Source organism: Cricetulus griseus, assembly GCF_003668045.3.
Source record: "Cricetulus griseus strain 17A/GY chromosome 1 unlocalized genomic scaffold, alternate assembly CriGri-PICRH-1.0 chr1_0, whole genome shotgun sequence".
Classification (NCBI taxonomy): Eukaryota; Metazoa; Chordata; class Mammalia; order Rodentia; family Cricetidae; genus Cricetulus; species Cricetulus griseus.
The window spans coordinates 119,126,262-119,154,121 of NW_023276806.1; positions in this window are offsets into that span (position 1 = coordinate 119,126,262).

Sequence of the window (27,860 nt, forward strand, 5' to 3'; positions counted from 1 at the left end):
TCCTTTTGCTTTTGCATCGAACTTGTGTCCTGTGAGTGACTCTGTGGAGTGCGTCTCCTGGAGTTGGACTTCACTTTTGGGTCCAACAATATGTCTATGGAATTTATGCAATGGAGGAGAATATTGTTATTGGCTAGGATGTATAATCAACAAAAGTTCAGAAATTGTGCTGTGAACTCAAAGCAGCCGTTCCTCGTTGAGTTTCAGAAGACTGCTTACAGAGCTTTAGGCAGTTTGGAGGGTTCTAGTAGCAGAAATCTTTCTTGAGGATCCTGTCACTGAAAACAAGCCATTCACTTCTGCAGGGTTTCCCACCTCTCCTCTCCTTGAAGTCACAAGAGTTGCAGTTTGCTAAACTATACCTCTCTCATGTTATTGCTCAGGAAACCAAGAGCCAGAAAGGAAGCATCATGGCTAGGGGTAACCCGATGACTGAACTAGAGTCCAGTTCATGTTTTCTGAATTTCTTATAGGCTCAGAGTCTTCTGATGATGACTTACCAGCAGATTGGAAGTTCTCATTTGTGATGCTGGGTTTTTTGCTGTTGTTGTTGTTTTGGTTTTTAGCTTTGTTTGTTGGTATGTTACTTTGTTGGCTTCTGGGCTGTTTTGGGAACTGTTGGGAAATCTGAAGCTGGGGATTATCTGAAAAACTAGGGAAGTGTTAAAGAAGCTCTCTCTTACCAGATTAGCAGCACCTAGAAGCAGAGGTGCTGGTGTAAAAGCTTCTTACGGGTGTTCACTGTGTGCTTTGTTGGTTTCAGCACATGAATCTGGATTGAAAGCCCAGCCAAAGTCTTCCCCTGGATCCCATCACCAGCACTGTCATCTGATGCAAACAGCATTGCCTGAAGCCCTGGTCTCTCACTCACACATGTGGATTCTAACCAGCAAAGAAATAAACTCTAGCGACTCCAGGCTAGCATCTCTAAATTTCTCGGAGATTGATGACAGTGGTAATAAAAACACTCCTTTCCCTGACAAACACTACTAGTAAGTCAACACTTAAAAGGGGATAGTTTTAAGAGCAACCACCACATTAGCTCTTGTCACTGAGATTCCTTTTGGCAGTAATATATTCTGGGGATTAAGTTAAACCAAATGTTTGAAACAATGGAAACATAGTCATGTTAACAGCTAGGATTGCTATCCCTAGCTTTTACTGTAGTTACATTCAAATTTACCCTTTAGACATGGTTTGATCATTTTCACCCCTTTTCAGTACATTTTGTTTTAGTTAAAAGAAAAAACAATAAAAGGCATCCTTTAACCTTTTCAAAGTCTTGTAGTTTATTTTCTCTTGAATTCACATGCATTTTTAGTTTTATATTTTTATTTTTGGTGGCAGTAAGCAATAAAATCACTATTTGAACAAAGTCTATAATTTTTTGCCCACATTTAACCTCATTTGGTACCCGTAAGTTTCAGGAGCAGCCATAGCTGGTTGCTATGTGGCGTTTTTCTTTGATTACTCTTTGATTTCACATCTGTTTCCTGCCGCTTGATTCCTTTGCATATAGGTAAACAAGAAGCTCCACTTAGATTTTACAGCCTGGGAACATACCTATCTGGGTACTATCAACTCACCTCCTGAGAGTTCCTGAAATACCCCTGGCAATTCCTGTTTGAATAATTCAGCAATACTGGTAACTACTATTATATTGCAAACATGCAAATACACTTTGTATTCATAGGACTTTGTTCTAAAATTGTTTGACACAGTATTTTTCTTGTCCAGTATGAAGGAAATCATTTTTTATCTTTAGGCCATAGTAATATCTTATGTGGTTTTTATTTTATTATGTGTATGTGTGTTTTGCCTATATGCATATCTGTACACCATGTGCATGCAGTGGCCCAAAGGCCAGAAGAAGGGATCAGATCCCCTGGAACTGGAGCTACATAAGGATGTGAGCTTCTAGAAATCGAACCCAGGTCCTCTGGAAGAGCAGACAGTGCTCTTAACGTCTGCAGCATCTCTCCAGCCTCTTACTATGAAAATGATAACAGAGGATGTGTATTTATTTGATTTGCTGTTACATGCTTTTATTACTTTGGGTTATATACACACAAGGTGTCCTTTTAACTTCCATAATGTAGAAAGGTGGGGGAACTCATTGGTGGCTTCAGAGACCCAGACTTGTTGAGATTTTGCATGGGAAATCCAGCCAAACTCTCCTCCCAGATCATCCAGGTCACACTGGCACCTGATGGAAATAGCATAGCTTAAACCACCAGCCAGATGTTGGAGCACTGCCAGAGGTTGGTCATCCCAGTAAGTTTGTCCTCCTTTTTCCCAGGTCCCTACCCATCATCCTGCTCAGAGGTCCCCAGTGGGAACACTGTAACATTGTTACAATTGAAACATTGTAACAATGAAAATGTATTAACACTGATGTCAGAATTTTCATCTTGGTTACACGGAAACCTACCTTTATGGATACTGATCAATCAGTAAAGGAAGAAACTTGTCATTCTTAACTCACTCCCAGACCATTAAACCATTAAATCAGTAGAAGCAGTTCCCAGAAAGCCCTATACCTCCCTGCTAACACCAGTGCTCAAGTACATACAGTGTGTGCGGCAGGGGAAGCCCTGTAAGCGAAGTCCTGAGTAAATGTGTATTATTGACATGGCACAGCTGTGCCAAGGACCATGGGAAACTGGCAAAACCTTTTCCCATATGGGTCAGGCTCCCAGTTGGCAAAGCCTTTTTCCTCTGGTCCAAGTATAAACATTTACGAACTAAAACTAGCAAGTGCAGCTTCCCTCTCCGGGATGTTTACAGGCTGAGACTGCTCACCTACAGAACCTCCTACCGCAACTAGCTAATCTCTCCCACAGTGCTACAGCTAATAAACATCCTGAGCTTCTGGGTTGCAGTGCTAATGGGTGTGGCTCCATCAGAGTATGTACAGCCCCCCTGACTCAGCTTCTCTGTACATATGTCTGTGTGTACCTCCTTTCTTCATTCCCTGTCCCATAGGGCTTCAGACCCAAGCCACGTGGGTCATAGCAGAACGGACTATACATAACATCTTTTCTCCAGGGATGCACTTGTGAACACCTGAGAGGCATTTCAAAATACCAGTTCTGAGATTCCAGTCTAAGTGAACCAAGTCAAAATCTTTGGGGCCGAAGCCTAAACACCTCTACATTTTAATAGTACCCATAAGTAATTTCTGTTCACTTACTGAACACTGTCTTTTCAATAATCCACTGACTGCCTATTGGTCTTCATTCATTGGCCCTAGTGTCTTCCTCACTGTCTGTCACTCGTGTTCTGGTATTCAGCAACCAATGGTTCATTCCTCTTCACTGCTATATTCCTATGCAGGAGTTCCCTAGCATTGTTAAATTTATTGCCACAATGCATCTATCCTCGGACTAGATCTCCAAACATTCCCAGGGAAAACACATTAGCTTTGATGACATTTTAATGTTGAATCAACAATGCAAGTATCAGTTGAACCCAAAGCACAGTTTGAAAATCTATTATGCTTTGGATTTTCAGTTTCCCACATTGTTTACTCCATTCTACCACAACTCCATACCTCTCTGCACTCCCTATTTGATGGGGAATGTTCTTCTATATATGTGTTTCTCTCATTGGTTAATGAATAAAACACTGATTGGCCAGACAGGAAGTGACATAGCTAGGCAGAAACTTGCCACTAGCTAACCATAGACGTCTGGAGGTCTGTACAGATACACAGGAAGTGACATAGCTGGGCAGAATCAGGACAAACAGGAAATAGCTCTCTTCTCTTCTCTTCAGAGATGCTCAGCAGTCACTATGTGAACCAACCACCAAAGGAGTTAAAAGACAAGGCCCTTCTCCAGTAAGATGAGACTATGTGGAAATACTTAGATTAATAGAACTGGGTTAATGATTAAGAGAGAGCAAGCCAATAAGAAACCCTAGTCACCAGCCAACAATTTTATAACTGATATAGTATCCATGTGTTTATTTGGGGCTCAAGGGCAGCTGGTGAGAAAGAACTTTCACTATACCTATTACCATTGGCTGATGATCTGGTCTCATCGTTTTGAGGGAGAAATAGAAATCAGAGATGATACCTGTCTTCTTTTCTCCATGTCTACAAACTTACCTCATGTATGTCCATGCTTTTTGTTCCCTTCTTTTTTTATTTAATTTTTACAAAATTATAATTTTACATGTCAATCCCTTTTCCCTCTCCCTCCTCCCCACAACCTCCATCAGTCCCCCTCACCCTTCCATTCCCCATGGAAGGCTGGGCCCTCCCTCAAATTCCACAGCATCATCCTAGGCCCATCCCAGGCCCTCCCCGATGTGTCCAGACCCGAGAGAGCATTCCCCTCATGTGGGATGGGCTCCCAAAGTCCCCTCTTACACCAGGGAAAAACACTGATCCACCACCAGAGGGCCCATAGGGTGCCGAGGCCTCGTCGTTGACATCCACTTTCAGGGGTCTGGATCATTCCTGTGATGGCCTCCCAGATAGCAGTCTGAGGTCCATGTGCTCCCCCTTGCTCAGGCCAGCTCTCTCTGTGGGATTCACCAGTCTGGTCCCGACCCCTTTGATCCTCATTTCTCCCTCTCTGCAACTGGGTTCCAGAGTTCGGTTCAGTGTGCAGCTGTGGATGCCTGCCTCTGCTTCATTCAGCCACTGGATAAGGGCTCTAGGATGGCACACAAAGTAGTCATCAGTCTCATTATAGGGGAAGGGCATTTAGGTTAGCCTCTCCAACATTACCTAGATTGTCAGTTGGTGTCATTCTTGTAGATCTCCGGAAATCTCCCTATTGCCAGATCTCTCCTCAGACCTATAATGGCTCCCTCTGCTATGATGTCTCTCATCCCGCTCCCCTCCATTCCTCCCCCAACCCAACACCTCTGCTCCTCCATCTCCTCCTCTCCCCTCCTCTTCTCTTCCTCACATTCTGTCAGCTCTCTCTCCTCTACCCTCATGCTCCCAATTAGCTTAGGAGATCCTGGCCCTTTCCATTCTCCAGGGACCATGCATTTTTCTCTTAGAGCACTTCTTGTTTCCTAGTTCCTTTGGTGAAGAGGATTGTAGGCTGGTAATCCTTTGTTCTATGTCTAAAATTCATATATGAGTATACCATGTTTGTCTTTTTGTGACTTTCTTGAAGAACCAACTCTTTGTTTCATTGAGTCTTTGTAGTGTTTTCCTAGTTTCTACTTTATTGATTTCAGCCTCACTTTGATTATTTCCTGGCATCTACTCCTCTGGGGTGAATTTGCTTCCATTTGTTGTAGAGCTTTCAGTTGTGATGTCAACTCTCTGGTGTGACTATTCTCCAGTTTCTTCATGTGGGCACTTAGAGCTATGAACTTTCCTCTTAGAACTGCTTTCAGAGTGTCCCATATGTTTGGGTATGTTGTGTCTACATTCTCATTAACTTCTAGGAAGTCTTTAATTTCTTTTTTTATTTCTTCCTCAACCCAGGAATGGTGCAATTGGGAGTTATTCAATTTCCATGAGTTTGTGGGTTTTCTGCAATTTGTATTGCTGTTGAATTCTAATCTTAAAGTGTGGTAGTCTGATAAGATACAGGGGGTTATTTTAATTTTTTGTATCTGTGGAGGTTTGCTATATTGCCAAGTATGTGGTCAATTTTAGATAAGGTTCCATGTGGCACTGAGAAGATGGTATATTCTTTTGTGTTTGGATGGAATATTCTATAGATGTCTGTTAATCCCAATTGGGTCATAACTTATATTAGATCTTTTGTTTCTTTGTTAAGTTTCTGTCTGGTGCTCCTGTCTAGTGGTGAAAGAGGGGTGTTGAAGTCTCCTACTATAAATGTGTGTAGTTTTATGTGTGGTTTGAGCTTTAGTAATGTTTCTTTTACAAATGTGGGTGCCTTCATTTTGGGGGCATAGATGTTTAGGATTGAGACTTCATCTTAATGGACTTTTCCTGTGATGAGTATGAAATGCCCTTCTTCGTCTCTTTTGATTGATTTTAGTTTAAAGTCTAATTTGTTAGATATTAGGATTGCTACACCAGCTTGTTTCTTGGGTCCATTTGATTGGAAAATCTTTTCCCGACCCTTTACTCTGAGATAACGCCTGACTCTGAAGTTGAGGTATGTTTCTTGTATACAGCAGGATGGATTCTGTCTTCATATCCATTCTGTTAACCTGTATCTTTTTATAGGCAGGTTAAGACCATTGACATTGAGGGATATTAATGTCCATTGATTGTTGGTTCTTTTTTTTTTTGGATTTATTGTTGGTGGTGTCATTTTGTGTGGATTTCACCCTCCTGTTTCTTTTCCTGTTTGGTAAAGTTGGATTATCTATTACCTATGTTTTTGTGAGTGTAGTTATCTTCGTTGGGTTGGAGTTTCCCTTCCAGAACCTTCTGTAGTGCTGGATTTGTGGATATGTATTGTTTAAATCTGTTTTTGTCATATGGAATATCTTGTTTTCTCCATCTATAGTGATTGAAAGCTTTGCTTGGTACAGTAATCTGGATTGGCATCCATGTTTCCTTAGTGCTTGTAGGATATCTATCCAGGACCTTCTGGCTTTCAGAGTTTCCATTGAGAAGTCAGGTGTGATTCTGATAGGTCTGCCTTTATATGTTATTTGGCCTTTTTCCTTTGCTGCTCTTAATATTTTCTCTTTATTCTGTAAGTTTGGTGTTTTGATTATTATGTGTCGACAGAACTTCTTTTTGTGGTCCAGTCTATCTGGTGTTCTGTAAGCTTCTTGTACTTTCATAGGCATATCCTTCTGTAGGTTGGGGAAGTTTTCTTCTATGATTTTGTTGACTATGTTTTCTGTACCTTTGAGCTGTATTTCTTCACTTTCTTCTATACCTATTATTCTTAGGTTCAGCCTTTTCACGGTGTCCCATATTTCCTAGATATTTTGTGTTAGAGATTTGTTAGACTTGAGATTTTCTTTGGTCGATGACTGTATATCCTCTAGTGAGTCTTCAACAACTGAGATTCTCTCTTCCATCTCTTGTGTTCTATTGGTTATACTCACATCCTTAGATCCTGATCTTTTATCCAGGCTTTGTATTTCCAGCATCCCCTCATTCTGTGTTTTCTTTATTGTTTCTATTTCAGCTTTCATGCCCTGAACTGTTTCCAGTGCTTCCTTCACTTGTTTGGTTGTTTTTTCTTTAGATTCTTTAAGAGAATTATTTCTTGATTTTTTGTTTGTTTTTTCTTCTATTTCTTTAAGAGATTTTCTTGTTTCCTCTTTAAGGGTCTCGAACATCTTCATAAAGTAGATTTTTGGTCTGTCTCTTCTTCTTCCTCTGTGTTGTGCTTTTCAGTTCTTGCTGGTGTGGAGTCCCTAGATTCTGGTGGTGTCATATTGGTCTTTCTGTTGAGTGTGTTCTTATTCTTCCCATCTTTTCTTCCAGTGGGTGCAGGTGGGGTCTCTCTATCTCCTCTTGTCACCCAATGGTGTGTGTGGGCCAAGACTTCAATGTCTGGAGCTATGGATGGTCTTGCCTCTCCTGGTATTCTCCTCACTCCGGAGAGGTCGGGGTGGCAGAGGTGGAAGGAAGAGTAAGGTATTTCCATACTCATGGAGGTCCTTCCTGTCTGGACGGGTCCACTCTCTGCAGGTGGGTCCACTCTCTGCAGCTGCAGGCCCAGAGAGATCCTGGGGTGATGGAGACCTTGGGCAGGAGTAGGGCTCAGGAGAGGTCAGGGAGGCAGAGGGGGATGGAAAACATGCCCATGCTTTTAAATGGAAAGATTTATTTGTTTTGTAATTACACGTGCGTGCATGTGCACGAGTACAGGTACCTGTGACAGCCAGAAGACAGCAGCAGATACCCTGGAGATGAAGTTACATGTGGTTTTGAGCTGACCAATATGGATACCAGGAACAGAACTCCCCAGTGCTAGAGAGCAGCAAGTTCTGGTCACCCTGTGCCATCTCTCCAGCCCATATGCCCATGCTTTCTGGTCTCCTCCTCTGTTATGAGCAATGATTTCTTCTGAGCTGGAAAGATGGATCAGCAGTTAAGATCACTTGCTGCTCTTCCAGAGGCCCCAAGTTTGGTACCCAGCATCCATACTAGATAGCATAACTGCCTTTAACTCCAGATCATCCTCTTGACCTCTATGGACACCAGCATGCACAGGACAAACAAATACATAACAAATACATTTGTTTACATAAACAAATATAAAATGAATCTTTAAAACAAATGGCAGGGGCGGGGCATTGGTGGCACATGCCTTTAATCCCAGCACTCGGGAGGCAGAGGCAAGCGGATCTCTGTGAATTCCAGGCCAGCCTGGTCTCCAGAGCGAGTGCCAGGATAGGCTCCAAACCGTGTCTCGAAAAAAACAAAAAAACAAAACAACACAACAACAACAACAAAAAAAAACAAATGGCAGGGGATATGGCTTGGTGGCTAAAAGCACTGGATTTCCTGAGGTCCTAAGTTCAATTCCCAGCACCCACATGGCATCTCAAAAACACTCTATAACTGTGGACTTGTCTCATCAGTTGCACCCTAAAGTTCTACTTTGGCTTGGTTTTCCTAGCCTTCTATTGGATAAGTCTCTCTTAGCAATAAAAAAGAAAGAAAGAAAGAAAGAAAGAAAGAAAGAAAGAAAGAAAGAGAAGAAAAGAAATAACTCTTCTTGTCCCTGTGCATTCATTGTTAGCCTTCATCCAACCCATCCCGTTGTATGATTCAGAAGTCCCTTCCTAACCCATCCATTCTTTCTAAATTAGCTGTCAAGCAAACCATTACATTACTAAGTTTTCTTCATGGCATTTGCTCCACAAACAAAGCAATTTTAGCTAATATTCCTAGAGCATCAAAAGCTACATTCACTATAACCTCTAGGTATCAGTGTAATAAAAGAGAGACTTAGATGAGATGATGAATGTAAGGAATGCTAAAGTCACCACTTCTTCTTTAAGAGCACTACTGCATTATACAGTACTGTGCTTCCTCAAATGCCCTTTGCAGATGTTTGAAATATGGTATAATTACTCTTCCCACTTTGGCTGGAATACCCAGGTTCTTTAATAAGTCTCATGGACCAGAGGGCTTTTGACCGTGAATTCTGTGTTTACCTGGCAACAAGGAGCAACAACTCTGCATTCTGCCTTTGGTAACAGTGCAGAGCCTACAGTGATTTAGTAATCTATCTACACATTGATCTGGTCCTTCCTGTTCATGCTGTCAAAGCTCTTTTACCTCTACTCTAAGAAATGACTATTTTCTCCACTGAATTTAACACTGATTTTGACAGGATTTTTTTCTTCTAAATGGCAACATCTCTTCTTTCAAAATTTCATTGTAAGAAATCCATCTTGAGTTCTTTGATACCAATGAGAAGTCCAAGGGTTATCTTACTTTACTTCCAATGGGAGTTAAACAGTGGGTGTCATGTGGAATGGAGGTTTCCTCCCTGATAAAATAATAACTATTTTGTTTTAATTTTAGAAATGTTGGAGTCTGTGTTCTGCAAATAGTAATGGCTGCTTATTTCGATAACCAACACCATCATCCTGGTTGGTCCCCTGGAGCATACGTCATCACCTAAAGAATGTGTGTTTAACTAAGATGATGAAGCTTGCTTGTTTCTTTGGAAAGCATCTCTGGGAGCCAAATTAGATGACTGTTCCTGGCCCCTGTTGACATCAGAATTTGGATTTTAAGTGTTTTCTGAGGGAAACCATATTCAAAGGAACCTGAAACTTCAATCTCATGTATAAAGCAGAAATAAGAGATGGCTAAATGATTAGATGTTTTCCAAGCAAGAAAAGCAATAGCAACCCATATCACAGATTGGTAGAGATCAGCCAATACTTCCCAACTCAAAGGCTCCCTTCAAAATAATACATAGGTAGCAAGTAGGACCTAAGAGGGACATATGGATCATATAGATCACCCTAGGAAGGGGGAAATAGATAAGATCTCCTGGGTAAACTGGAGGTAGGGAGGAATAAGAACATGAGGGAGGGGGATGTTCAAGTTGGGGGAGGGACAGAGAGGGAGAGTAATGAAAGACATATCTTGATAGAGGGAGCCATTATGGGATAGGGAGAAACCTGGTGATAGAGAAATTCCCAGAAATCCACAAGGATGACCCCAGCTAAGACTCCTAGCAATAGTGTAGAGGGTGCCTGAACTGGCCTTCCCCTGTAATCAGATTGGTGTTTACCCTAATTGTCATCACAGAACCTTCATCCAGTGTCTGATAGAAGCAGATGCAGAGATCCACAGCCAAGCACTGGGCCAAGCCCCAGGAGTCCAGTTGGAGAGAGGGAGAAGGGATTACATGAGAAAGCTGGGGCATGGGAGGTGAGTCAAGATTATGACGGGGAAACCCACAAAGTCAACTGATCCAAGCTAGTGGGAATTCATGGACTCTGGACTGACATCTGGGGAACCTGCATGGGACTGAACTAGGCCCTCTGCATGTGGGTGATGTGGCTTGGTCTGTTTGTGGGGCTCCTGGCAGTGGGACCAGGATCTATCCCTGGTTCATGAGCTGGCTTTTTGGAACCTATTCCCTATGGTTCAGCCTTGATCCTGCTTCAACTTGATATGCCAGGCTCTGCTGACTCCCCATGGGAGGGAGGCCTTACCCTTTCTGAGGAGTGGATGGGGGTGGGGCAGAGTTGGGGGAGGAATGGGAGAAGGGGAAAGAGGGGGAACTGTAGTTGGTATATAAAATGAATAAAAATTTTAAAAGAAAAAAGAGAAAATGCATATGGAATAGCTAAGGTGTGGGCAGGCACTGGAACAAAAGCAGGTATTAGAAGTGCTTCCCAAAATAAAAACATAAGTAAGAAAGGCTACCATTTATGATGCCAGCACTTGGGAAACTGAGACAAAAAGATCCTGAATTTGACTCTGGGCTACATAGCAAGTTCAAGGCCAGCCTAGGCTATATGGCAAGACCCCATTTTGATAGTGATGATGACAATGATGATAATTGTCTTAGGGTTTTATTGCTGTGAAGAGACACCATGAGCACAGCAACTCTTATAAAGGAAAACATTTAATTGGGGCTGCCTTACATTTTAGAGGTTTACTACATTATCATCCTGGTGGGAAGCATGGCAGCAAACAGGCAGACATGGTGCTGGAGAGGTAGCTGAGAGGCCTACATCTAGATTGGCAGGCAGTAGGAAAGAGAGTACCACAGTGGGCCTGGCTTGAGTATCTGAAACTTCAAAGCCCACCCCCAGTGACATACTTCTTCCAACAAAGCCACACCTGATGGGGGAGGTCCTTCTGTGTATATGTTTACCTTATTGGTTGTTGAATAAAGTACTGTTGGCCAATAGGGCAGCAGGATAGGTGGGACTAGGAGTCAAGGAGAATTCTGGGAAATGTAGGAAAGAGAAGTCTTGTGATCCAGGCAGGAAGTGACATAGCAGACTCATATATAAGCAGGGACAAACAGGAAGTCGATCTCTTTTCTCTTGCTCTTCTTCCTCCTCTCGGTGGAGCCACCATGTGAGCCCAGGAAATCAGGATGCCTTCTGCCGGCATCCTCCATAAGATAAGTCTTATGATTATGGTTGATAAAACTGAGCTAGCAGATGAGAAATCCTAGTCATTGGCCAAGCAGCATTTGTACCTAATATAAATCTCTGTGTGTTACTTGGAACCTTAACGTGGTGGCAGGTGGAACTCGGGCAGCCTGGTGGAAAGTGCCCACGTGGTGGAAGGGGTAGGGTGACTTCAGCAGAAAGATTTATCGTTACACATCCCAGATAGAGATCCATTACAGTCCAAAGTACAGATACCATCCAAGTCCAACGTGGTGAGCCATTAGTTTTATTGGGGTTCTGTGGTAGTTTGAATGTAATTAGGCCCCATAAACTCCTAGGAAGTGACACTGTTAGGAAGTGTGGCCTTGTTAAAGGAAGTGTGTCACTGAGGGGGTGGGCTTTGAGGTCTCCTATGCTCAAGCTACACCCAGTGTGAACACAGACTCCTGCTGCCTGAAGATCAAGATGTGGAACTCTCAGCTCCTTCTCTAGCACCATATATGCTTGTATGCTGCCGTGTCCCACCACAATGATAAGAGACTGAATCTCTGAAACTGTAAGCCAGCACAATTCAATGTTTTCTTTAAGAGTTGCTGTGGTCGAGCTGGGCGTTGGTGGCGCACGCCTTTAATCCCAGCACTCAGGAGGCAGAGGAAGAGGCAGGTGGATCTCTGTGAGTTCGAGACCAGCCTGGTCTACAAGAGCTAGTTCCAGGACAGCCTCCAAAGCCACAGAGAAACTCTGTCTCAAAAAACAACAAAACAAACAAACAAACAAACAAAAGAGTTGCTGTGGTCATGGTGTCTCTTCAAAGTAATAGAAACCCTAACTTAGACAGGTTCCTTACAGGAATGGGGGGTAGATATAGGATCAAATAATTCAAAGACAGCTGCATTACCAAAGCCCACCCCCAACACAAGTGACAGCTTACAAAAGCAGGGAACCTGGATCACAGTACACAGCCTGCAGGCAGCTCAACACATTGGAGAATATACTTTCCATGTGATTCAATTGGCCTAAACCTCTTCCAGGCAGCTCAGCTGGTTTCTGCTTTTCCCAGGTAGCTGATCTGGCCTCATAATCTTAATTGCATCTTGGTTTGTCTGAGAGTTTTCTTTGCAGCTTTCATGTGTACTCTGGTGAAGAGGGGCCTAGTGAATCTCGTCAGTTTCAGGGACTTCCTGAAGCTATGTGAGTTGTTTACCTTCCTGCTTAAAGAACTTCCTGGCAAGATGGAGTGTTTCGATTTCTGAGAAAATGATTACACAACAGTGTTAGACCTATATTCCCCGTGCTTTCCTTTCCCTTCCTGCACCTTCTCAGTATGTACAGCTACTGCTACTCTTAAAACTATGACCACTGCCTCTCACCTCTGCATCCTTCTGCCATCCTCAACTTGGTCCTCTATGGGTGGTAGATGATCACCAGCTTACTAAATGCCAAACTTCAGCAAGCTAAAATTGAGTATCATTTCAGAGTCTTCCTGTCTCCCACTAAAATAAGATAATTCATCAGTGTCTTGCATGCTCAGACCATTTATTTTCTGTAGGAGACATTTTCAAATCTGTACACTATTCACACACCCCTCCCCCCCCCCACAACACCACCATTTTCTGTTAGACAACCTTCTCTGCTGCTCTGAGTTCAGCGGTTTGGGTAGTGCTCCAGGATAGGCATGAACTCAGCCTTGCTCAGTCATCTTGTTTTCCTCTCTAAGATGCTTGGCCAGAATGATGTTCACAGACTGGAATCATTCCAGTGAGATGTATACTCATCCCCATTGGCTCTGCTGGGGGTGCTGACCAGTGGGATTCAAGACTGCACTGGCTTACCATCCAACATGGAATAGGGTGGAGTCAGCAAGAGAGAAGCCAGGTGACATCAGTTGAGCCGCTTGTGGCAGCCACACCTAGGCACTTGCCTCTGTGCTTCTCATCTGAGCTGTTTTTCTTTTAGTGGTGGCTGAGTATGTTCTGAAGAATAACCGTCCTTTGTGCCCATCAACCACTAGTCTTCTCCTGGAATAGCCCTTGCCTTTTTTTTTTTTTTTTTTAATCTTGGCAATTCCGTTTTGTTTTGTTTTGTTTCATCTGAAATTCAATTTCAAGTGCTACTTCCTAGGTAAAGTCCTCTACTACTTCTGCCTCCACCTGGAAATAATTTGTACCAATCACGCCATAGTGTGAATGTGAATGTATGTGAGAGTCTGGGACAGACACACTCAGTACTAACCAATCTCCCTTCTCCCTTTCCTATCTCACAGCAGACCTTCTGTGTTGTTCAGAGGGACAATATGTCAGCTCTATTTATAAATAAATACATTACATCTATTTATTGTATATATGGTGTATGCCTGCATACATGTATGCACATCTCTCTGTGTGTATACCATGACAAGAATGTGGGCTATCGAAGGACAGCTTGTAGGAGTCACTTCTTTCCTTCTACCGTATGGAACCCAGAGAGCAGTATCAGCTTGGCAGCCAGTGTGCTTGCCTGCTGACGCATCTTGTTGACTCAATCTATTTGTTCTCTATGGTCAGGTGAACAATGGATGATAGCAACAGGTGGTTTTTTGTTGTTATTTTGTTTTTAAATATTTGTTTGAATTTAATTTACATGTATTGGTGTTTTACCTGCATGTATGTCTGAGCATCGTATGGGTGCCTGGTGCCTTTGGATCTCTTGGGACTGGAGTTACAGATGGTTAACAGATATGTTAAGCTGGGATTTGAACTCAGGTTCTCCAAAAGACCAGCCAGTGCTCTTAACCACTGAACTATCTCTCCAGGCCCCATAATTTCAGTTTTGAATGAATGAGGTTATTAAGTGCACAACAAGCAAAGGTATAATAAATAGCAACTATTAGATAGACAGACAGACAGAGAGGTACATAGTTACATAGATAGCAAATCATCATCAAATCAGGCACTAAAAACATCCAGCAGAGATGACTGGAGCAACCCAATTGAAATAGCAAACAAAGGTAACATCAAACTGGGCACTTACAAGCATCCAACACAAATGAGCTACAGAAGCTGAAGCAGTCTGGAGAACATCGTGACTGGGTTTTCTCTCCATGAATGAACATCCCATGGCTAGATTTCTGGCTTTTTGTTCCCACTATAGGCATTTGAATAGTAAGGGACAGACCATAGTTGGAGATGGCTTATCTTCTAGCCATTCTCAAGGACGCTTAGCTAGCTGCTGTTTTCCTTTGTCTTTATTGGGGGGCAGGAGGTAGACTGTTCTGGAATAGGGAGTTTTAAAGCAGACAAGGCAAGGCCTTCTTTTTCTCAGAGTCCACTTTCAACAAGCTTAAATGGTACATAATAATTTATCAATATAATCAGGTGGTGTGAATTAGAATGGCTCCCATAGGCTCATATGTTTGAATGCTTAGCCACCAAGGAGAGGCACTTTTGGAAAGATTAGGAGTTTCGGCCTTGATGGAGGAAGTATGTCACTCGGTGTGGGTTCTGAGGTTTCAAAAGACCATAGCAGGTCCAGTCTCTCTCTCTCTCTCTCTCTCTCTCTCTCTCTCTCTCTCTCTCTCTCTCTCTCTCTCCCTCTCCCTCCCCGCCCTCCCTCTCTCTCTCTTTCTCTGCCTGCAGATCAAGATACAGTTCTCAGCTACTGCTCCAGCACCATGTGTGCCACCCATGCTCCCTGCTATGATGATAATGGACTAAACCTATGAAGAGTTCCCAATTAAATGCTTTCTTTTATAAGAGAAACCTTGATCATGGTATCTCTTCACAGCAATAGAACATTGACTAAAATAATAATGCATATCATACTTTAGCTTAAGTACTTGCTTTCTCAAATCCTGTGTCAGTTGGATGGTTACACAGTTCTGCCCTGAAGACATAAGCCATTACCTGCTGGGGAGATCTGGGAAAGATTTTGTTTTCCTGATTCGGACAGGATTTCTTTTCTCCTTTTCACTTTTTTTTCCGTCCTTTTTTCCTGGCAAGGAAGCAGGGGATGGGAGTTTGTTGTGGGATATTTGATCATACTGTGTAAAAGGCTTCTTCTGATTGGTTTAGTAAAGAGCTGACTGGCCAATTGCTAGGCCAATTGCTAGTCCAGTTTCTCTCTCTTCCCAGAAGTCCTGGGAAGAGAGAAACTGGAGAAGAATCTGAGGTGTGCAGGAGACACCAGTGAGACACTGAGGAAGTCAGACATACAGACATGGAGGAAGCTGGACGTACAGAATGGAGGAGAGGCAAAGAGCAACATGGCAGAATGTAGATTAATAGAAACAGGTTAATTTAAGTTACAATAGCTAGTTGGATGTAAGACTAAGTCAAAGGCCAAGCTTTTATCATTAATAATAAGTCTCCATGTCATTATTTGGGGGCTGGCGGTCCCAAAGAAAGTCTGACAAGAATGACCTGCTACAGAATTTAGGGTGTGGGAGGCAGGAGGTGGTAGTCAGGAGGTTGAGCTGCTATCTGGAAGCCTGGGGTGAGGATGCCCTGGAGGCACCATATTATTAAGCAATGGTAGAGCATACAGATGTAGTGAGGGCTAGGATGGCTTTGTATTGCCCTCCTTGGGACTTGAGCTTTGGTAGGAATATAAGCCTATATAGTCAGGCAATTGTAGTTCTGTTTAACAACTGTTCATGTAGCATTTACGTTGTGTTAGGTATTAAGTAATCTAGAGATGATCTAACATGTATGACAAAGTGTGTGGGCTGTAAGTGAAAACCACCATATTTTAAGATACTTGAGTATCTGTAGTCTTTGGTATCCTGGAGGAGAGATGTCATGGAACAGTCTTCTTCAGATATTAAGAAACAGCTGTACTTCTGTTGCCAAGTACACCTACTACTTGGCAAGTGGCAAAAACGTCACCCCAATACTGAAAATGAGATTCAAGCCTCAGATTCCTTTCAATCCCAAGATTTCATGACATCATCACTTAGTGGTTTGAATAAAAATGGACCCCATAGGCTCATAGGGAGTGGCACTATTAGGAGGTGTGGCCTTGTTGAAGTAGGTGTGTATAGGGGAAATATTAGCCATGCCCTCTTCGGGGTTGGCACAGGTGACGCAGACCACGCACACTTGGGCGTGGTCAGAGTGACATAGCAAGACCTTAAATATGAGGGTCACACACAAGCGGCTCTCTCTGTTCCCTGACCTGCCTAGTGGTACAAGACTGACTCTGTTGCATGAGTACTTTTCTAGTAAACATCTGCTCATCAATCTTGCTCTGACTCCATCGCGATCTGCATTTATTGTGTTTCACTTTAGGGATGTGTAGATGTATGTGTTGTGTCTCCCCAAAAAAAGTTTTGTAACACAGAAAACACTTAACTCATTGGGCTAAAAATACTGAAGCTGAAAAAAGGTTAATCTTGTGTACATGAAGAGTTCTAAATTATACTTATTTTCATGTACAAAGAACACTAAAAAGAAAAAAATCTTTCAAACACATCTTACCTTAGTTGTCTTTATTACATTCAATTCCCCCATGTTTCATTTCCTCTTTCTCTTAGGCAATTCATGTCCATAAGACATTGAAGTAAAAGGCTAAATTAGCAACAGTTGAGGATGAACAGTGATCAAAACTGCAGCCACAGTAAACTGCAATTACAATTTTTAATGTACATGAAGCCAATAAGCTATCCCTAGATTCATTTTAATTAACGAGAAGCATCTATCTAGTTACATGAATAAATCTTTAAAGGCAATTTTGTGTTTTAAATTATGAGTTGGAGCTTACTCTTTGGGACTGGATTCAAGATGGTGGCAGTTGCTGATAATAGAAGGACCTGGGAGTAGATCCAAGAAGTCCGAGAAACCCACAGGGTCTTTGAGGGGAAACTTGGGATGAGTCCGCATCATGCATACTGTCTCCAGGTCATCTGAAAATGGGCAGTTCTCACAGGAAGATGTTTTAAGAAAGTGGTCCCATGAAATTGGAGAAAAGATGGCAAATCAGGGCTGTACACGTGGCAGAGAGAAGTGAAACTAGACTCAGGAGGATGGGGGAGCTTGTCTTTGCTGAGTAGGGCTGACCCTTGGCCCAGTGTATCCGAGTTGGTTCTCAGTGATACTCCAGTATTTGTGCTGCTTCAAAACCAGAAAACTTGAACTCAGAGATCAGCCTGTCTTTGCATCTAGAGTTCTGAGATTAAAGATGGATGTCACCACTTGGCTCAGAGGCAGGCAGATCTCTGAGTTCAAGGTCAGCCTTGGTCTACACAATGAGTTCCAGGATAGCCAGGCCTACACAAATAAATTCTGTCTAGATAAACAATAAAAGAAAAGAGAAACCAGAAACCTTGAACTAGACCAATGACTCGTGGCAATGAGTATTTGCATATAAAGCTGTTTGGTCAAAACATACACTGTGTGACACACTGCAATTTGCAAAGCCGCTTTGAGGGACAAATACGAGAATGAGAGGTAGAAAAGAGGACGGAATGGAGCAGCACACTCTCAAGAGAGAAGTGGAAGTAGAGACGCTGTGCCCCCAGCAACAGGTGTGGGAGAGCAGTTGCCGTGGAAGGGGGAGCCTGTACATTGCTCAGTGGGGTCGGCAGGGTGGTGTGCAGCAGCCTGGAGCTCAAGCCAGCTCTGCTTCCATATGGGCTGAGCAGCCGCATAACCACCCTGGGTCTAAACAGCAAGAAAATAACTGAGATGAAGAATGGTTCATTTTCTAGATGAAGCCCACTTTGAAGACCTCCAGGGTCCATGCTCCCACCTGAGGCCAAGCTGGTGTCTATGGTCTGTGCTACCCCACAGAGGCCAAGCTGGTGTCCATGATCCATGCTCCTGATGGAGGCCAGGCTGATGTCCGTGGTCTGTACTGCTGCCCAGGGACCAGGTTGGTGTCCATGGTCCGTGTTGCCACCGAGGGTCATATTGGTGTCCATGGTCCGTGTTGTTGTCAGAAGCCATGTTGATGTCTGTGGTCCGCTTTGCCACCAGGAAGCTGCCCCTGGAGGCTGTGTGGACGTCTGAGGTCTGTGCTGCCAATAAAAACGATGTGGATCCATGGTCCATGTTGCTGCTGGCCGTTACGGACAGGAAAGCTTCTTTTGCAGTGGTATTGATGACTGCAAAATTGAGAATGAGAGACATTGAAGGCTTCTGCGGTAACCCCCCCCCCCAAAGAAAAGAAACAGTCCAGACAAAAGTTCTCAAAAACTGTGATAAAGTGGTTTCTGGTGTATGTGTGAGTGGTGGTCGGTGAAGACTCGGTTATCTTTATCCGTCTGGCTATTGAGAGCTTGACCATGCTCCAATGAGTATATAGGCAACACAAACTGGACTTGATGTAATTTTTTTTCTTTTGGGTGGGAGTGCACAAGGAAATCGAGTGTGATCAGGGTGCATTGTATGAAATTCCCAATATTCAATAAAAATATTATGTTTGGGAAAAAAGAAAATTGCAATGTCTCCCATTTTACAATGTTGGTGAGCTGATGACAGAAAAGATGTTTAATAATGTAGGATTATCTCTATTTCATTTCTTGATTTAATGCTCCACAGACAGTCTCTGGAAATTACAACAAATGCTTCTTCCAACTTTACTCTTTAAAAAATGTGTTTTATAATGGCATTTTATTTTTGGTTTTTCGAGACAGGGTTTCTCTGTGTAGCTTTGGAGCCTATCCTGGCACTCTATAGACCAGGCTGGCCTCGAACTCACAGAGATCTGCCTGCCTCTGCCTCCCGAATGCTGGGATTAAAGGCATGTACCACCAACGTCCAGCATTTTGATGGTATTCTTAAATGACAAATTGAAGTTCAGCTGAACCCCTGTTTGAAATAAATGAAATATGAGTTCGCATACTAGCAATCTAAGATGGCATTTTCATTTTGTATTAGTTCACTTTAAGATTTACAAGCTTTTCATTGTGGCTTTTAAAAAAGAGCCCAGTAACCTAGTTTCAGAAAAACAAGAATAACTTTTAAGTCTCTTTCGTGTGTGTGTGTGTGTGTGTGTGTGTGTGTGTGTGTGTGTGTGTGTGTGATATTCACGCATATGTGTTTGTTGTGCAGGTGTGTTCATGTGCATGTGTGCAAGAGTGTGTATGGAAACTCCAGGTTGATTCTGGGAGTTTTCTTTTCTTTTTTTAAAAAAAATTTTGTTTATTTATTATGTATACAACATTCTGCTTCCATGTATATCTGCACACCAGAAGAGGGCACCAGATCTCATTATAGATGGTTGTGAGCCACCATGTGGTTGCTGGGAATTGAACTCGGGACCTCTGGAAGAGCAGTCAGTGCTCTTAACCTCTGAGCCATCTCTCCAGCCCTGATTCTGGGAGTTTTCATTGACAGCCTTCCACCTTATTCATGGAGGCTGGGTCTTTCAGATGAATCCAGAGCTTGCCAATATGGGCAAGTGTAGATGTCAAGCTTGCCATAGGACTCCCCTATCTCTTCACCCTGAGGACTGGAATTACAGGTGGCTGACACTCCCACCCAGCATTTACATAGGCTCTGGGGTCCCAAACTCTTAGCTCTTACATTTGAGTATCAAGCACTTTATTCACTGAACTATCCCCCATCCCCTAAGGACTGAAAGCGAAAGTGTCCTTCAATAGGAAAGGGTCTAAATGATCTGTAGTAAAATGCACTGCTCAACTCTGCTCTACTGTTTATTCTTGCTGTGCCCAGCCCTCCTGAGCAGTGGCAAGAGACACTGCTTTCCAGAACATAGTTGTCACAGCCATAATATTTGTGAGCCAATCTACACAGGCCATGAGGAGCACCGTTCCCTAAACCAGTATGTCAACCATAATGATAAGGTGAAGCTTGCATGGTGAAGTACATTGTCTCCACTGACTGGCGTAAGTCTACAGTGAACGCATCAAAAGTACTCCTGCAGTGATACCAAATACACGGGCTCATTGCATTCCCTTCAGGGATCACCACATCCTTCCTGATTTACCCTGTGTTTTATCTCATCAGTAACCTCTCTGAGCTCTAGCCTTTGGCATTTTCCCCTATTGAAGCTAGCTAGATCATGTATATTCCTGCCAGGACTCTAATGCCTGTTTCATTTCTGTGACGCATCATGCAATGGTTTCAGCAATAGAATAGTCCTTCTACTTCTAAAAGCCCTGATAGGAACTTTAAGCCAGTATGCTGTTTCTCTTCGATATTCTGGAACCCTAGTTTCTCCATTGTGGCTCTGCCATTACATACACCATTGTCATTATTACCCACATTCAACCTAAGAAAAGGGAGAGAGAAGGGGAGATGTGCTGGTTAGGTTTCATTAGCTTGCACAAGCTGGAGTCATCTGGGAAGAGAGAGCCTTAATTGAGGAATTATCTCCATCAGATTGACCTGTCAGCAGGTGTGGTAGTTTGAATATAATTGGCCTCCATTATGTCATAGGGAGTGGCACTATTAGGAGGTGTGGCTTTGCTAGAGTTGGTATGACATGATTGGAGGATGTGTGCCACTATGGGGGCAAGATTTGAGGTCTTTTGCTTAAGCTTCACTGACTATCACAGTCAGTCGACTTCCTGTTGCCTGCAAGATGTAGGACTCTCAGCTATCTCTTCAGTACCATGTCAGCCTGCATGCCACTGCCATGCTCCCTATCATGACAATAATGTACTAAATCTCTGAAACTGTAAGTGAGCCACCCCAATTATATGTTTTCTTTATAAGACTTACAGTGGTTATGGTGTCTCTTCACAGCAATGAAAAGCCTAAGACACAGGTCTATGGAGAATTTTCTTGATTAATGATTGATGTGGGAGGGCCCAGCCCACTATGGGAGGTGCCACTCTTAGGCAGGTGGTCCTGGGTTATATAAGAAAGCAAGTTGAGAAAATCATTGGAGCAAGCCAGTAAGCAGCATTCTTCCACGGCCTCTGTTTCATTACTGCTTCCAGGTTCCTGCCTTGAGTTCCTGCCCTGACTTCTCTCTAAGATGGACTGTCCCCTCATCTCCACATGTGTGCTATGGCATACGTGCTCACAGGCACACACCCAAAATAAATATAATGTAAAAAAATAAATTTTTAACTGCGATAGTTGTAGTTTTGTTTATATGTTTAAGAAGATAAAATGTCAGGCTGGAGAGATGGCTCAGTGGTTAAGAGTACTGGCTGCTCTTCCAGAGGTCCTGAGTTTAATTCCCAGCAACCACATGGTAGCCTGGTAGCTCACAACCATCTGTAATGAGATCTGGTGCCCTCTTCTGGCCTGGAGGCATATATGCAGACAGAATGCTGTATACATAATAAATAAATAAATCAAAGGAGGAGGAGGAAGAGGAAGAAGAAAAGAAGAAGAAGAAGAAGAAGAAGAAGAAGAAGAAGAAGAAAGAAGAAGAAGAAGAAGAAGAAGAAGAAGAAGAAGAAGAAGAAGAAGAAGAAGAAGAAGAAGATGTCTCGCCATATGCCTTGAATCCTAGCACTCAAGAGGCAGGTGAATCCCTGAGTTTGAGGACAGCCTGGCCTGCCCGTCTCAACCACCATCCCCCCCCCCCCCCCCGTGTGTGTGTGTGTGTGTGTGTGTGTGTGTGTGTATGTGTGTGTGTGTGTGTGTGTGTGTGTGTTCTCAAGGTCAATCTTAACTTGGAAACAGAATTAAACTATTGGTGAGTTTAATTAAACATTTTACTTAGGGCTATATATGACAGCAACCCAACTAATTTCCTTTGGTTTTTGATATTCCAAAGTATATAAGTTTTAATGTTACCTTGTTAAATAGTCCGTGGGACCTTTCATCATAGAAGGAAGACTATTCTTGATGAACAAGTTTTTTCTTTCTGATTTGTCTTTTTTGGAAGACAAATCAGAACTCTTCTGTTCTTGAGTCAAGGATTCCATCACATCACTCAGACTGACTTTCTGAATAAGGCCAGAGTCAGCCTGTATGAATCACCCAGTTTTTATATTGTCCAAAGATTATTTTCAACAGTACAGTCTACCTAATCAGCAGTGTCAGAAACAGAGTTCAAAGGGGTGACTGGTAGAGGGTATGTTCAGGTCTTAGTTGCACATAGAATGTAAGTCACACATACAGAGACACAAAAATGCTACCTGACAGTTATTGGCAACATATCTAGATAGATAAGATGCAATGCTTAGAATATGGCACCAGATATCAATAAAATCAACAACAATTAGCTTGAATCATTGCACAGCAACTCAAAAGACAGCAAGGTATGTTGCCAGAGGAAGACCAACTGGCTTTTGCCATTGTCTTGTTGAAACAACAAAAGTCCACGGTATTACATTTATTCATTTTACAGATTCCAAATTTTAGTTTCTATAGTGCACAAAACTTACCAAAATAAAAGAATGCTTTACAATGAAAAGAGGAGTGACATAATCAGAATGTCATTCGTTCATTTAAATAAGAAATATGATCCAAGAACATACTTGGGCATGATATACTATTTTAATATATTCTTATTGCTATAACAAAATACCTTAGATGGGTAATTTGTAAAGAACAAAAGCTTGTTGCTCACAGCTCAGGTAGAGCCAGTAGATTCAGGGTTGGGTAAAGACTGCCATTTCATAAATTTAATGTTCTTGCTCATATGCCTCCACATGGAAGAAAGGGGTAAAGAGGGTCCATTTTATAAAGGTGCCATTCACCACTCTGGCCAGAAGCAGGTAGGCTAACTATAGATATTCATCTCTCCCTTCTCTCCTCCAAATCCAATTCCAAAACCTCACTCCCAACTCTGTAGCAAACCACCTGCTGCAGCCTCCTCTCCTGTCTGCTTCCATCTCCAATGATTCACACAGATCTTCCCCTCCAAACTCCCCCCAACTCACTCCATTGTCCCAGCCCCCAAGTCCAGAAAGCATTTCCAGGGAACCCACCAACTAAGCCTGTCAGAGAAGCAGGCAGGCCAGCAAAGCAGGCAGGCGAGCTGCAGATCTTCACTCTCCTCCTCTGCCCATGTCCAGTCCCCAAGTCTCGTCCCCAGCTCTGTGACTACATATTGTGGCCTCCCCTCACTCTCTGTCCCCATTGCCAGGGGACTATGCAGATCCTTGTGGAAAAGCCTGCTTTCCTCCTTCCTGTGCACCCTTAGGCCTCTCCCCAGCACATCCCGACTCCTAAGTATCAGCTCCCAATACCGAGAAACACATTTTACCAAAATCCCCAGTGGCCACACCTAGCAGGATCCCAGAAGAATCCCTTACCCTGAAACACAAAACCACCACACCCTTATGAGAACCAAAGAGCACAACAAAAACCAAAGAACAAAATACCCACCTTACAAAGACAAGACCAGATATCATCACATAGAATTAAATAATCACAAACCCAGATGTCAGCATAGAAACACAATAACAGCCAAGATAGTATGCCTCAACTAGAGCCCAGCAACCCTACCACAGTAGGTCCTGAGTATTTCAACATAGCTGAAGCCTAAGACAAAGACCTTGAAACAGTCTCTATGAATATGGTAGAGGTCTTAAAGGGGAAATGAAGAAATCCCTTTTTAAAAATCTGTGAAAACACAAACAAACAGCAGAAGAAAATGAATAAAGTAGTTCAAGACATGAAAGAAGAAATGGAATCAATAAAGAAAGCTCAAACGCCTTTTAATCCCAGCACTTGGGAGGCAGAGGCAGTTGGATCTCTGTGAGTTCAAGGCCAGCCTGGTCTACAGAGCAAGTGCCAGAATAGGCTCCAAAGCTACACAGAGAAACCCTGTGTTGAAAAACCAAACAAACAAACAAAAAGTATAAACAGAGAAAAATCTGGAAATTAAACATTTAGGAACTTGAAGAGGAATCCCAGAAGCAAGATTCACCAAAGGATACAAGAGATGAAAGAGAGAATTTCAGCCATTGAAGATACAATAGAAGAAATTGATTTCTCGGTCAAAGAAAATGTTAAATTAAAAACTCCTAGAACAAAACATCCAGGAAACCTGGGACACCATGAAAAGATCACATCTAAGAATAATAAGGATAGAGGAAGGAGAATCACAGGTCAAAGGCCCAGAAAACATTTTCATCAAAGTCATAGAAGAAAACTTCCTTAACCTAAAGAAAGAGATGCCTATAATAGTACATGAAACATACAAAACACAAAACAGATTAGAGCAGAAAAAAGTCTCTGAACTGCATAATAATCAAAACAGTAAAAGTACAGAACAAAGAATATTAAAAGCTGCAAGGGAAAAGGCCAAGTAGCATATAAAGGCAGACCTATTAGAATTACACCTGACTTCTCAATGAAGATCCTAAAAGCCAGAAGGGCCTGGACTTATGAAACTGAAAAGTTTCTATATATCCAATAGAGGGCTAATATCTAAATTATATAAAGAACTCAAAAAGAGATACAAAGAAAATCAATACCCAATTAAAAATGGGATATGGATCTAAATATAGGAATCTCAAATGGCTGAGAAGCACTTAAAGAAATGTTCAACATCTTTAGTCATCAGGAAAATGAAAAAACTACTCTGAGATTCAACTTGGGGTTGGTGAGATAGTTCGGTGGTTAAAAGCACATTACCTCTGGGCATTGGTGGCTCACGCCTTTAATCCCAGCACTCGGGAGGCAGAGGCAGTTGGATCTCTGTGAGTTCCAGGCCAGCCTGGTCTCCAGAGCGAATGCCAGGATAGGTTCCAAAGCTACACAGAGAAACCCTGTCTCGAAAAAACAAAAACAACAACAAAAAAGCATATTACCAACATGGAAGCTCACAATTGTTTGAAATTCCAGTTCCAAGGGATTCAATGCCTTCTTCTGACCTCTTTGAACACCATTCAAGCAGGTGGTGCACATATACATACATATATGTATACATATATGCAAAACACCCATACACAATAATATTAAATAAATTATTTTTTTAAATGAGAGAGATTTCAACTTACATTGCCAAAATGGATAAGATCAAAAAAAAAAAAAAAAAAGATAGTTCACGCTGGACAGGATGTGGATTAAGGGGAACACTCATCCATTGCTGGTGGGACTGCAAATTTGTATAACCACTGTGGAAATCAGAGTGAGTGTTCCTTAGAAAGATGGGAATCTGTCTACCTCAAGATCCAGCTACAACACTGTGGTTATTTGAAAGAAAATGCCCCCCAAAGGGTGTGGCACTCTTAGGAGGTGTGGCCTTGTTGGAATAGGTATGGTCTTGTGGGAGGAAGTAGTTACTGTGGAGGTGGACTTTAAGGTCTCACATATGCTTAAGTCACACCCGATGAGACAGTTCATTTCTTGTTGCCTGTTACCTCTCCAGCACCATGTCTGCTTGCATGCCTCCATACTGCCAGCCACCATGGTCCTCCTCATGATGACAATGGACTGAACCTCTGAAACTGTAAGCTGCCACCTCAATTAAATGTTTTTCTTTGTAAGAGTTGCATATACCCAAAGGATGCACATTCATACAACAAGAACATCTGTTCAACTATGTTCATAGCAGCACTATTTGTAATAGCCAGAAACTGGAAGCAACCTAGATGCCCCTCAACCTAAGAATGGATTTAAAAAAAAAATGTGGTACATTTATACAATGGAGTACTACTCAGTAGAAAAAACAAACAATGAAATCTTGAAATATGCAGGCAAATGGATGGAACTAGAAGAAACCATCTTAAGTGAGGTAACCCAGTCACAGAAAGACAAGCATGGTATGTACTCACTCACATAAGGATATTAGACATGGATTGGATCAAAGGACTACCAGAATACAATCCACACCTCCAGAGAAGCTAGGAAACAAGGAGGACCCTAAGAGAGACGTACATGGCCCCATGGTAAGGGGAAAGGGACAAGAGCTCCTGAACAAATTGGGAGCAGTGGGGAGGGAGGGAGGAGACAGAGGAAGGGAGAAGGGGAGGAGGGAGAGAACATGAGGGATCAGGAAGATTGAATGGGGAGATGAATAGAAGAGAGCAAAAAGAGACACATCAATAGGGGGAGCCATTATAGGTTTAAAGAGAAATCTGACACTAGGGAATTGTACAGAGATCCACAAGGATGATCCCAACTAGGATTCTAGGCAATAGTGTAGAGGCTACTTTAAATGCCTTTCCCCTATAATGAGAATTATGACTACCTTAAATGCCATCCTAAAGCCTTCATTCAGTAGCTGATAGAAGCAGAAACAGAGATCCACAGCTAAGCACTGAGCCAAACTCCTGGAATCCAGTTGTAGACAGGGAGGAGTGACAAACAAAGGGGTCAAGACTACGCTGGGAACTCCCACTGACCTGAGCAAGTGGGAACTCATGGACCCCATCGTGACAGCTGGGGAACCAACATAGGATCAAACCAGGTCCCCTGAATGTGGGTGTCAGCTAGGAGAACTGGGAAGTCTATGGGGCCTCTGGCAGTGGAACCAGGATGTATCCCTAGTGCATAAAGGGACTTTGGAAGCCCATTCCCCATGGAGGGATACTCTCTTAACCTAGATACACAGGGGAGGGCCTAGGCCTTGCCCCAAATGACTTGATAGATTTTGATGATCCCTCGTGGAAGGCCTCACCCTCCCTGGGGAGTGGATGGTGGATGGGATGGGGAGGGCAAAGAAGGAGGGGAGGGAGAGGAAACTGGGATTGATATGTAAAATAAGATTTTTCTAATTTAAATAAAATTTATTTTTAAAAATATTAAAAATTAAAAATTAAAAAAAGTTGCCTTGACCATGGTGTCTTCACAGCAACAAAAACCATAAGACAACCACTCTGGGGCATATATCAAAGGGCACTTCACCTTGTCAAAGAGACACTTGCTCACCATGTTCACTGTGGCTCTATTCATAATAGCCAAAAATAGGGAACAACCTGGATGTACTTGACAGATAAATGGATAAAGAAAATGTGGTAAATTTATACAATGGAGTATTACTCAGCTGTTTAAAAAATGAAATTTTCAGGTAAATAAGTAGAACAAGAAAAAAGAATCATCCTCAGTGAGGTATCCCAGACCCAGAAAGACAAATACGGCATGTATTTACTTACATGTGGATACTAGCTATGAAGTCAATGATAACTAAGCTAAAATACTTAAAACCAGAGGTTAGTTATAGACTAAGGGACTTGAGGGGGCAGGCAGACAGATCTCCCTATGAAAGAGAAATAGAATAGATGGCTATGGATGGATGGGAAGAAGTGGAGCAGGAGAATCAAGTGGGGAAGAGAAAGGAAGAGGGTTACAAGAAAGGGAATATGGGGAGAGACAGCTAAAATTAATCGCCATTTGAATGGTAGTATGGAAATTAATACAGAAGAGGCTTCACAAAATATATACATATATGAAGGTGATCTAAATGAAATCACCAAATAACAGGAGAAACAGAGACCCAACCAACCCTCTCTTGTCATCAAATGAAACTTCCAGTATGGGGATTAGGTTACATCT